The 13,742-nt window shown below is 44.2% G+C and overlaps 1 protein-coding gene across 4 annotated transcripts in view; it reads left to right on the top strand.

The window, feature by feature from the left end:
* The window catches only part of NEDD9 (neural precursor cell expressed, developmentally down-regulated 9), a 247,376-nt gene that overhangs the window by 144,632 nt on the left and 89,002 nt on the right, over positions 1-13,742 (top strand). The window contains exon 1 of one of the 4 annotated variants that reach the window (XM_063923167.1): positions 11,451-11,583. The exons of 2 other annotated variants lie outside the window; for them this stretch is intronic. The gene's annotated coding sequence lies outside the window, so the exon portion shown is untranslated. Of the gene's footprint in view, positions 1-11,450; positions 11,600-13,742 lie in introns of those variants that run through there. One more of the 4 variants, XM_063923166.1, reaches the window with a different exon arrangement.

Raw genomic sequence — 13,742 nt, 5'->3', positions numbered from 1 at the left:
CCTATATCATACTTACCTACTCTCCCGGATCGGCCAGGAGTCGGCTCCCGAAAATCGTGTGACCCTCCCAGCCCCCAGAAGGGTAAGCAAGTCTCCTGAGTCCTGACATCTCTGCACAACAGTGTAATCGCGTCATCCTAGTCACGCCCCCGGCTGTATTATGCCAGTAATCTCTTTATATAGCGGTGGCGTGGCTACTACGATGTGTCTCGGCCGCCATACCCCTGTACTGCCCCCCTCTCCTCACTAACACCCCTGTGACACGTCACTCACACACGCCGCTGAGCTGTCCTGGCTGCTCCCTCCTGGAGAGAGCAGCTAGGAAGTAGGCAAGTATGCCCTATATGACTTCTATTCCAAATATTATTTTTTTATGTAAATATTAGGGACTGAATATACAATAATATTTTTGTTAAAGAACCTGTCTAGTGCTTGTAAATCTGCAAGCTGAACTCAGGGCCTGATTCAAAGTTGCAAGCAAAGCCAAAAACGACACAATTTAGCAAAACTATGTTGTACTGCAGGTGGGGAAGATGTAACATGTGCAGAGAGATTTAGATTTGGGTGGGTTCTGTTGTTTCTGTGCAGAGTAAATACTGGCTGCTTTTGTATGTATCCCACAAACACTGGACAGCTTTATTTTTACACTGTAATTTAGATTTCAGTTTGAACACACCCTACCCAAATCTACCTCTCTCTGCACATCTTACATCTTAGATTTATCCCACCTGCAGTGCAACATGGTTTTGCCCAGTTGTGTGCTTTTTGGCTTTGCTTACAACTCTGAATCAGGCCCTCAGTACAGTTGGCATAGTCTCTGTACTCTAATCCAAGACAGCTAAATCTCTGCACATATTTCCTCTGTCAATCTAATTGAGGTGTGAAAAGTGTTTTAAAATACAATATCTCAGGGGCATGGCCTAGTTCCAAGGAATATGTTTGTGATCATGGGATCATGGTTTGATATAGGGTGTGCCAAATTCGGGAAGGGTCCAAAAATATGACACAGAGCAGGCAAAGAGCCTTATGCGAGGCATACACAGTCAGATAAAATACCTATCAGACCAACAGACATATTATCTGACAGCCTATAACCCATCAGATATCATGGAATACATTGTGAAATATCTCACAGTGGGGCAGATGTATGAAGCCTGGAGATGGGAGGAGTTAGGAGCTAGCTGGTGCGTTATCACCTTGCACTGCTTTATCCCTTCTCCAGGCTTAATACACCTGCCCCAGTGTGTGGACACATGATATCTGGGTTTCCTCCCCTGGGAAAGTGACATTTCCCCGTTCCTCTCCTGTGAAGGAACAGGGGAAATATCAGTTGGTTGCAGCAGCTCATACAATGCCCAATGTGGCTGACTTGCAACTTAAAATATATCACATCGGATAGACATGTGGGATGATTTGACATGTCTGATCAATCAATATTTTTCAGGATGCAGCAGCTGTGCTAAAATACGTAAAATCAGCAGGAGGGGGTCTATAATAAAAAGACGCCCACTGAATGCTTTTGTGATCTGCTGCTGCATCCAGAGATGCAGCTTTGGATCATTTGCATGAACATCATGCTGCTGAAACCAGAGAAACTGCATCCAAGGTGTCCTGCATCTCCTGTTAGAAGTCTAAATCAGTGGGTACACTGACTGATATATCGTCCATTCAGCCGGCAGGTGTGTACACCAGATATGTCTGTGAATGGCGCCGTTCACAGACATATCATGTTAGCGCAGCATCACAGCCGATGCCGATATATCTTGCAGATGTATCAACATGTCTGGCTGTGTGTACCAGCGACCTGACCACGCATACACTGGCTGGAGGGACTGACATCACATCTTGGTGGGCAAATTCAAATGCCCATCCAGCTGTGATGTCAGGACCGACATATCGAGCGGCTAATAGGAAAGTGTATATGCTTACCTGAATCGGCTGCTTTGTTGGTGCGACAGTGGCTTGGCAGATAGATCTGCCAGGTGGTTATCCAGCCTTACTCAAGTTTTGTGTCTCAGCTCCTATTTAAGTGTCTCTGTCCAGCCATAGAAGTCTTGCTGCAGACTCTGTTTCTTGGTGGTAGCGACCCTGGAAATGATTTCACTGCCTTGGCCAGAGGTGTGTTGGGCCACTTTGCTCGATGTCCATAGGGTGGTCAGTGTTATGGTCAGCAGCTTTATACCCATGTAGATCCTGCATTCACCCTCTTTTACCATATTAGCTATAGTATCCAAAAATGAATGATATAATCAAAGTATCTCTGTGTGTGTAGATTCTAGTTGGTGTGTTTCTCCAACACGTTCCCCCACCTTCTTCACATTCATTTTGACCTACAGTAATTTAACTATTAGAGGCCCTATGGCATTGGAGTCTACAACCAGGGCCGGAGCTTCCACTAGGCAGCTTTAGGCAGCTGCCTAGGGGCGCCGGATCCTGAGGGGGCGGCCTGCTACAGCTGCCTGAAAAAGGTAGCATGGTCCTACCTCACAGTCGCCGTAATCCCCCCGGCACTCGTATCTTACAGTAGTCGCAACTGGCAAGCTCCCGTATTGCAGCCTCCAGCTCCGCCTCTACCTGGCACAAGAAGTTTCTTTGACAGCTCCTGGAGTCCTGGCTGGGGGTGACATGTGGCGCTGCTCTTCATTGCAGGCTCTTTTGCAGACTACTCAGTCCCAACTCTGCATCGCATCCCGCAGGTATGGTGGCTGCACAGTGCACTCTCTGCATTTGATAAGGAAAGAGGGGGAGAGCAGCAGAGCAGCAGTCTAGGGAGGGCAGCAGGCATGCACACAGTCTGGTGGGGGGGGGGTGAGCAGCAGCACGCACACAGATGTGGAGGAGATAGAACAGCAGACATTTAACAGAGTGGGGGGGGGGGGTGAGAGCTGCAGGCACCCACACAGACTGGGGAGATGGGGAGAAGAGAGCAGCCATGCAACAGACTGGGGGTGGGGGAGAGCAGCAGCATGTCTTTCACCTGAAGGGCGAGTAGGGGGAAGGGGCAGTAGGCAGAAGTTTTGCCTAGGGTGTCGAGAAACCTTGCACCGGCCCTGTCTACAACTAATACTCAAGCAGGTACAGGCCTAGGTACTGGGGTCGTGGCAAAACCAGGGAAGCATTACCAAACCCTCAAGAAGAAAAAAACAGTGAAAAAAACTATGCAGGATGCCGCAGGGAGAGGAGAGAGTACTGCTGCTCAACATCAGCAGCCACTAATACCGCCTGTACCCCCCGCAGCCACTATGCGGCAGCACTCTCTCTCTCCCTGCCTGATGTGCAGCTGTGCTGGGAGGAGGGGGGGGGGAGGGTTGTGGACCAGGGCCCCCACAGGCCCCTCCAAAAATCCCGGGCCTGGGTAAAGAGTACCCTCCCCACGCACACACCCCTCTCGGCACCCCTGCTAATACTTTGTCTACAAAAGTTTACCAAAATTAGCTTCTCTGTGCAATATAAGTTATATCACTTAAAAGACAAATCTCCACTTCTGTCTCTGTATTACAAGCTAATGATACATCTCCGTTGCTGGCAAAGGCATTTTGATAGATATAGTAACTATACCACTTTAATAAACCAAAATGTATGGTTATTTAATGTATGTTTCCTTACAATGCTCAGCTACTTGAACTATAAGCCTGAAAAGAGAATTTTCCATCCCCTCTTTTAGATTGCTGTTGAATGTTCTATAAGTGGTTCTAAAGGTCAGTACTGAACATTTCTGTTATAACTTGACTGGAAATGTATAAACAGTTCTATAAGAATATAAACATTGCTCTTTATTTAATATACAGGATGTATATTACCGTAGGGGATTCCAGTTTTCAACGTTAAGCAAAAAAAGTCTAAAAACTCCCCAGCAATGGCATTCCTGGGTAAGAATGAAAATCCCAAAATGTGATTAGCTGTCAGGGACTAACCCTCAACATCGGGGGATGTTCCTCTCTTTCCGCTGGCAGGTATGCCTCGTATTATCACTGTTTTGCTCTTACATAGAAACTAAATATGATTCTGCATTATTATAGGAGCAGCAAATCAGCTTTCACTTTCACCATTAATGCCATGCACTGCGGTGTCTGGGCTTATGTGGAAATCCCAGGGAAATCCCAAAGGACTACCCCAAACAGACTGTCTTCCTTCTTTGCTTTACTACTACTCTAATTAGTGGTGGTGGTGGTGGTGGTGGTGGTGGTGGTGGTGGTGGTGGTGGTGATGATGATGATGATGAAACGTTCAGCAAATGCGCTGCTCCTGTAACTGAGAAGTGCTGCAAGTAAGAGTTGGCTAGCAGAGCAGATTGAATAGCCAGTGAGGAAGGTCCCACCAAGACTCCCTTCTATTACATAACATGAGCATGCAGTATATATATATATATATATATATATATATATATGTGGTAACAATGGGGAAACAATTGTTGTGCCATTTGGTGACAAACAATACTACACTATATATAGTCCTTTCTCTGTCTTGGAGATCCAGAATTGTTGCCGGAAGTTTTTGCTATAAGAGGAAACTACAAGGCCCTCTGTTGTTACATGCAAGATTACTATCGCTTCAAGGTACACAGATAAGCATTACCCTGCCAACCACCCCACCTTAACTGTATTACACTATTTCTATGTTTTCTGTTTCTCTTTGAGAGTTAATACACGTCTCGGGAGCAGCTTCATTAACGATCTGACTACAGGCTGTGTTATATATATACCAAAATCTGGTACGGGTACCATCTACATTATATACATTGTTAATCTGTTATTTGAAATTACTACACTATTAGGCGCTTGTTCCCTCCCCATTGTTTCCACAGATTACCTAAAACCACCTACCAAGTGGTATAAGGAAACGAGCTGCCATCCATAGAGAAATCTGTGGTCTAAGTGTTAAAAATCAGTACATGAGCTATTGCTGAGTGAACTACTATTAAGAACAAATTACTATAGACAAGTAACAGAAGGAGCGCATCAACGTAACTACTGTTCATATATATATATATATATATATATATATATATATATATAGAGAGAGAGAGAGAGAATTGTTTTGGATTACAAATAAATATACAGGTTGAGTATCCCATATCCAAATATTCCGAAATACGGACTTTTTTGAGTGAGACTGAGATAGTGAAACCTTTGTTTTTTTGATGGCTCAATGTACACAAACTTTGTTTAATACTCAAAGTTATTAAAAATATTGTCTAAAATTACCTTCAGGCTGGGTGTATAAGGTATATATGAAACATAAATGCATTCTGTGCTTAGATTTAGGTCCCATCACCATAATATCTCATTATGGTATGTAATTATTCCAAAATACGGAAAAATCCGATATCCATAATTCCTCTGGTCCCAAGCATTTTGGATAAGGGATACTCAACCTGTATATGTATATACTAGAGATGAGCGGGTTCGGTTCCTATTTTACACGGTTCCGAGGCAGCCTCGGATCTTCCCGCCTTGCTCGGTTAACCAGAACGCGCCCGAACGTCATCATCCCGCTGTCGGATTCTCGCGAGATTCATATTCTATATAAGGAGCAGCGCATCGCCGCCATTTTCACTTGTGCATTGGAGATTGAACGGAGAGGACGTGGCAGCGTTCTCTCCCTGAAAAGCTCCGTAATGTGTGCTGCAAATATCTGTGCTCAGTGTGCTGCAAATAATCTGTGCTCAGTGTGCTGAAAATATCTACGTTCTCTGCCTGAAAACGCTCCAGATATTTGCAGCACACTGAGAACAGATATGATCAGTGTGCTGCATTGTGGGGACTGGGGACCACCAGTATATAATAATTATAGTAGTACAGTACAGTAGGCCATTGCTGTATCTTGCAGCCATAGGTGTGCGCAGGGGGGGTGCCTGGTGTGCACAGGCACCCCCTAATGTCTGGCACCCTGATCTCAAATGCCTGATGCAGCAATAGCCGAGCAGGTTGATTACTGTCCCCTCTGTGCTGCATCCTGTCAGGACTGCATTACTGACAGGACACCTGGGTTAATCAAGGGTGCCACTGCCACCGGCTTTCAAATTCCCGGCTCCACCTCAATGTATAAAAACAGCGTGATGTGACGTGATGACGTCATGCTGCTCACACGCCCACCCGTCACACGCCCACATCTCTCCTTCTATGCTATGCCACTGCCAGCCACTGATGAGGATCAGCATGCACCAGCGTTCCTCTTAGGAAGACAAATTCAATACTGGCAGACGGCCGGCAGCAGCATTGGCATGTCAGTGTCACTTGTTTTTCCAGCAGCAGCAGTACTAGTCTGCGACTGTCAGTGTCAGTGAGTGACTGACTTGTAAGTAAGCTGCTGTAGCTTGCAGGGGAAAGAGAGGGGGAGCCAGACCAGGATGAGGAGGAGCAGTGTAATTGCAGTGAGTGCCATCAGGGGTGTTTGTATGATGCACACCACAACATCTGATAATGTATCTGTATTATTAGGATTGGTACAAAGGTGGATATTTTATATGCATTGACCATCAATAGATGGTGCTAGACACGCCCAAAAGGCGGTGCTAGACACACCCCTCCGACGGTGCACCCCCTAATAAAATGTGCTGCGCACGCCAGTGCTTGCAGCTCTATGTCACTGCAAGTATCCATTCCATATCTGTGTGGCATTTTTGTGAGCAGTATATATAGTATTACAGTGCAGCATTTAGGTGACTAACAGTATATAGTTGTACAGTAGGCCATTGCTGTATCTTGCAGCTCTGTGTCACTGCAAGTATCCATTCCATATCTGTGCAGCATTTTTGTGAGCAGTATATATAGTATTACAGTGCAGCATTTAGGTGACTAACAGTATATAGTTGTACAGTAGGCCATTGCTGTATCTTGCAGCTCTGTGTCACTGCAAGTATCCATTCCATATCTGTGCGGCATTTTTGTGAGCAGTATATATAGTATTACAGTGCAGCATTTAGGTGACTAACAGTATATAGTTGTACAGTAGGCCATTGCTGTATCTTGCAGCTCTGTGTCACTGCAAGTATCCATTCCATATCTGTGCTGCATTTTTGTGAGCAGTATATATAGTATTACAGTGCAGCATTTTGGTGACCAACAGTAAATAAGCACATGAGGGAAGAGGGCCCTGCTCGTGAGAGCTTACAATCTAAAGGGGAGGGGTAGACAGACATGGGTGACACAGATGGGGTACATAGAGAACGTGGAACAGAGGGTTAGGAATCAGGATAAGATTTGGCTGGGTTTGGTGAAGAAGTGGACCCCCAGAAGGCACAAGTCAATACTTAACATTGCAACATTTTACTGGGCTATGCAGGAGAAAATTAAAAATAGGGGGAAATAAAAATTTAAAAAAAGAATCAATAACTTCTACCACTTTCAAAAAGGTCAATGGAAGCTGAAATAATGGACAACTACCTCATGAAAGCCAGACACAGTATACCAAACAGTACTTAGCAGAGTTAGGAATGAGTGCTTATGAAATACAGTAACATTTTGTCATAATATTTCAGAAACTGCATGGCTGGTCTCTTGCACTCTTTTGCTCTGATACACCACCTGCTTTAGGATTTATATTCAAAAACATTATGTCTCCATAATCCCAAAAACGTCAGTCTTCTTCCAGTGATTTGGACCAATAATACCATTGATTAGAACTAATAATTCCTGTGATTTTGTCATTTTCTTCCAGTGATTTGGACCAATAATACCATTGATTAGAACGAATAATTCCAGTGATTTTGTCATTTTCTTCCAGTGATTTGGACCAATAATACCATTGATTAGAACTAATAATTCCAGTGATTTTGTCATTTTCTTCCAGTGATTTGGACCAATAATACCATTGATTAGAACTAATAATTCCAGTGATTTTGTCATTTTCTTCCAGTGATTTGGACCAATAATACCATTGATTAGAACAAATAATTCCAGTGATTTTGTCATTTTCTTCCAGTGATTTGGACCAATAATACCACTGATTAGAACGAATAATTCAAGTGATTTTGTTATTTTCTTCCAGTGATTTGGACCAATAATACCATTGATTAGAACAAATAATTCCAGTGATTTTGTCATTTTCTGCCAGTGATTTGGACCAATAATACCATTGATTAGAACAAATAATTATTGTGATATTGAGGTGTTTGTGTCGCTTAGCTTAGCCATCCAGCGACCACAGTGCACCTCTTTTTCTCTTTTCTTTGCATCATGTGCTGTTTGGGGCCAATTTTTTTTTGTGCCATCCTGTCTGACACTGCAGTGCCACTCCTAGATGGGCCAGGTGTTTGTGCCACCCTCTTGGGTCGCTTTGCTTAGTCATCCAGCGACCTTGTGCAAATTTTAGGACTAAAAATAGTATTGTGAGGTGTGAGGTGCTCAGAATAGACTGGAAATGAGTGGAAATTGTGGTTATTGAGGTTAATAGTACTATAGGATCAAAATTACCCCCAAATTATATGATTTAAGCTGTTTTTGAAAGTTTTTTGGAAAAAAAACACCCGAATCCAAAACACACCCGAATCCGACAAAACATTTTCAGGGAGGTTTTGCCAAAACGCGTCTGAATCTAAAACACGGCCGCGGAACCGAATCCAAAACCAAAACCCGAAAAATGTCTGGTGCACATCACTAGTATATACAGTACATATGCATGTGGGTTTGTGTGAGCAGTGTGGGGAAGTGAAAATCCTTCCCATTTCATCCATGGTACACCAGGGATCCTATCCTTGTCTTTTGACACCCTCACCAAATTCATGAGACTCTGCACCCTGTCGTTCCATCTTATATTATTTTCTTTAAGCGGCACAGATTTTTTTCCACTTGATAACACTAATATATATATATATATATATATATATATATATATATATATATATAGCAAACGTGTAACCGGCACTCACACTTCAATAATCATCTTGCCGAGGTGCAATGCTGCTTGAAAAAGGCTAATAAAAAAGCCGAAATGTTGCCAAAGATAAGCAAGGCTTCTTGAATCATTTACTTGGATGAATGAGTCCGCAGAGTGCCGTATTTCTGGACGATATATATATATATATATATATATATATTTATATATATATAGTTCACCATATATATAATTAATGTGCAATTACTGGAACCCTCCGCAGTGTAATGCTGCCAGTGGGAGAGGGAAAAAATATCTGCTTAGGGATGTTAACAAGCTTCACAACGGCAGCCTGTATGGCTACCGCCTCTGCACTACTGATGGTAAATAGAGGTTTGTATAGTCAGGCATTCCGGAGAGTAAAGTACACATTGTACTATGCCTAGCATACTAATCTGCTTGTGTCTCCATATCACCATGGTTATTATGTTGTCTAGTGCATGGGTGAGGTGGGGATCCAACCTCCCAGGGAAGCAGATTCGTAGAGACCCCTTCCTCCAGCCTCCAGCAACACAGTATAAAATTCATGGCCTTTCTAAATATAGTTGCACAATGACTTCTTGTATAAGGAGGAAACAGACATTTTATGAGCAAAATGATTTCTGCAGCAGTTACTAAGACATATTTAAGGTTTATTTATATCAACAAAACTAATTCTTCTGCAATATGCGTCTAGAAGCGGAATGGAAAGGGCACAACTGAGTAGGCGAGGCACACCCAATTATATCTATAAGCTAATCAGCATACATACACAGTTTCTGCATTTATTTCATCTTCCATGAACATTTAGATAATGAATACTACAAGGTCAAACCTCATATACAATTCAACTTTAATTAAACAAACAAAAACACTAAATAAATAAACCATAAATAAAATGTCTCTATACCACCCTTCTACATGCTCATTTCTCTATATAAACATACTTTTGTTGCCCTGTCCTGTACTTGAAGGTACCGCAAGCACTTCTTTAGTGTTAGAAATGTAATTTTATTATATAGCAGATCTCTCTTAGGTGCTTATTTATTATCAGCCCCCGATGATTAAGTATCCAACTCGCTGTGAGTTGTAGCAGTGGATTCTTAATTACCCGAGCAATATTGGAGCAATTCAGTATTGTTCTGCTGCAGGGCCAGCTGTCCCGAAAAGCAGCTGTCCCCATGTTATTTACCTGTGCTCAGCTGGCTGGCATGACCTAAGTTCACGTAGACACACATCTGCTGGGCAATCAGTGTGGAGGCAGCAGTGGTATCTGCTCATATTCCTCTTCGCAATCTAGGACTTCCTTCCCATACAAAGAAACAGGGTTCCAGAACCAACGCCATCCGAAAATGTCATTGGTTTCCGCAGGCACTCCTAAAACTTTAGCTTGCTGAGTACAAAGCGACATCTATTAATAAAAGGGTAGTTACTTCTGTATGAGTAGGGCCCATTAGTGATGATGAATAGGTCCATTGGCGTATATCTATAATGGGTGCAGTGTGTGCGGAGCACACGGCCCCGAGGTCAAGGGGGGCCCACCCCGCACACACTGCACCCATTTGTTTAATACTTACCTCTCTAGAGTCCGCCGTTGGAGCCATCCCTTTCTCGGCAGCGCAATAGAGTCTGAACACTAGGGGGTACACTACAAACACTATTGCACTTGCTGAAAACTCCGGAAACGTGGCACAGCAGCCATTTTTCCGGAGTTTTGCGCATGCGTATTAGGAAAAGCTTCAGGAAAATGGCCACTGCGCCATTTTCCCAGAGGTTTGTGCATGCGCAAGAGTCTGTGCTCAGACTATTGCAGCTGCAGAGAAGAACGGCACCGCCGGGGAACTCTGAGGAGGTAAGTATTAAATCTAGAAATGGCCATCGGTGGGCTGTACATCGATGGTTGCCATTGATGGCACCATCGGTGATAACCATCTATGACTCTTAAACCATCTATGGCAAACCATTGATGGTTTACACCACTCAATGCCCCCTGCTGAAAGGTTCTGGCTTGGGTGCTGGCCAATAAAAATAAACTGCGGTGGGGCTTAGCAGGTGTCGGGGAACGGAGCTATGCTCCATGTCCCGTCACCTTGCAAAAGGCTGCACACGGGCCTCCTCCTCTCTTAAAACGCCCCTGAATAGGTCCCTTAGAAATCAGGAACCATATGATCACCTCCTATATCATGCTACATTATATGTGTTTTGCCCTCCTCTGCATGCAGGCCACACGAGAATGCCGAAAAGATTAAATAATCCTTCAGTAGCCAAACCACTCCTCATTTAACTTTAAGCACAAAGCAACTGCCATCTACCTAGCCACCTGCAGGATACTATAGACTGAAAGCAGAGACATGTGAAATGAAGTGTATGCTCAGTAGTAATGGTTTGCAAGGATAAAAAGGCAGCATCTGGAATTGTAGTATAGAAATGAGCCACATGAGTATATTATGAGAAAGGAGAAAGCCTTTATCAGATAGAAACAATGTATAAACACCAAGCAATGAACTGGATGCTTTCTTCCCTGTGATTGTTTTCATTGTGCCTGCATTCCTCCTCTCTGGCCCACGCATAGCTTGGATTCCTCTTCACTGCTTTGCTTTTTTGCTCCACTGTGAAGCTGAGCTTGCCAAGCAGACTCGGAGCCCAGGCAGACCAGACATGAGCTGCAGACCAGCCATACCTCAAGATTTAGCTCATTGTCTGACAGATTTTCAGCAGAGCCAAACATAAGTAAGCTTTCTGAAAGGTAATTGCTTCACAGTTTGTTTCGCCTTTCATTCTTTGGCAGACTTTTTTTTCCCCTTTTCACTAAAAAGTTTTCTGAGTAGTGTGTAATATTAGCATGCATATACTAATATCCTATATATTCTAAATCTATTTAAGTAATATATATGCATTATATATGTCTATGAATAGCAAGGATTATGAAAAGCTCTCCCCAGTCAGAGATACCACTATAACCAGTCTAAATGGGCAGATCTAAAATGAGCATATCCTGCGTCCCGGTTGAAAGTACGCTGATTATTTGGGAGGCCACACACTCTTTTATACTGGCTCATTCATAAGCAGATTTATCAGCATTTGATGGGACTAAATATATGGTCAAGGGGTGACAATAATTGCAGGTGTATTAGGTCATCAGTCAGCTACATTGATTGAGTCTTTCTATCAAGGGTGTAGCTACCATAGCGAGTGCAGCTGCTATGGGGCCCAGACCTGATAGGGGCCACCTGTCCTGTCAAAGTTACATATGTTATATATATATTTTTTTCACCTTTGGATGAGCCACTGGTGACCTTACAAACTGTTGCCTAGGGGCCTACAATATATCTAGCTACTATACCCCTGAACTTGCTCATTGTATTATGGTATAAAATTAACTGGAGGGCATTATAATGTTACACAACATGAACTGGGGCACTGTAATGTGGTACAATATGAAGTGGAGGCACTATAGTGTGGCATAATATGAGGGGTAGTTATAAGAACTGCCGAAATGGGGGAGAAGCGGTATCAGCGCCGTTATTTGTGCTGATACGACTTCTACCCCATGTATTAATGCAGTGGAGTGTGCTACATGACTGTTATTATCAGCGCTGCTATGTACAAGATAGTGGGCCTAATTCTGAGTTGATCGCAGCAGCAAATTTTTTAGCAGTTGGGCAAAACCATGTGCACTGCAGGGGGGACAGATATAACATGCGCAGAGAGAGTTAGATTTGGGTGGGGTGTATTCAAACTGAAATCTAAATTGCAGTGTAAAAATAAAGCAGCCAATATTTACCCTGCACAGAAACAAAATAACCCACCCAAATCTAACTCTCTCTGCACTTGTTACATCTGCCCCCCCCCCCCCCCCGCAGTGCACATGGTTTTACCCAATTGCTAACAAACTTGCTGCTGCGATCAACTCAGAATTGCCCCCTGCGTGCTGATGTGCGGGGCAGTGAGTAACACTGGCTGTTACGACAACTGCAGCTATTGATTTCAACACCTGCGGTTTTCGTTGCCCATAAACCACAGAAGGGACAGCTCTGTCCCTGGCTGCGGCTCCTGGCTGCATGTAAGATTTTACAAGGCTTGTGAGATCTCATGCATGCACAGTGAACCGGCGGGGAGGAGAGACAGCGCATCAGCGCTAGACATCCGAGATGTTAATACATCTCGTCACTGCCTCGTTCTGCTTCGTCTCAGTAAAGAGGTGAAACAGGACTCATTATACCTGCAAGATATGTGCGGGTATAATACATCTACGCTTCCATACGCTTCCATAGAAGTGCTGACATAAAAGTGTTATTATAATATTAGCGTTATACCTGCGTTAAACCGAAGGAGAACAGAAGGAAAATAGCAACTGTCACACTCGCGGCGCTGCGGCTGCCGCGCTTACCGCTCCGGGTGCGCTGGGTCTCCTGGCGGTCGTTGCCACCGGTGGGCTCCGGGTCGTCGCGTCTTGCTGGCGCTGCCTCCGGCGGGTTCCCGGGGTGTGGGCGCCGCCATTGCGCCCGGCATCCACGAGAGCGTGGGGAGCGGGTGACGTCATCAACCCCTTCCGCCAATCGGGAGAAGGCGGGAAGTTCAAAGGCAGACGCCGTACAGAGCCCCGGCGCCTGAGTATCGTCTTTCCAATGATCACCAGTGCTAGCAGCGTTCAGCGTGTTCTCAAGCTGAACGTCTCCTGTGTTCCAGCGTTGCAGAGTATCTTTCAGTGGGACATTCCCTGTGCTACCAGCGTTAGTGTATCACTCAGTGGAACCTTCCCTGTGCTACCAGCGTTACAGTGTATCACTCAGTGGAACCTTCCCTGTGCTACCAGCGTTACAGTGTATCACTCAGTGGGACATTCTCTGCGTTACCAGCGTTACAGTGTATCACTCAGTGGAACCTTC

Source organism: Pseudophryne corroboree, chromosome 5 (genome assembly GCF_028390025.1).
Source record: "Pseudophryne corroboree isolate aPseCor3 chromosome 5, aPseCor3.hap2, whole genome shotgun sequence".
NCBI classification, from domain to species: domain Eukaryota; kingdom Metazoa; phylum Chordata; class Amphibia; order Anura; family Myobatrachidae; genus Pseudophryne; species Pseudophryne corroboree.
The sequence above is the reverse complement of the archived record's forward strand: the minus strand, read 5'-3'. Positions and strand labels throughout refer to the sequence as shown.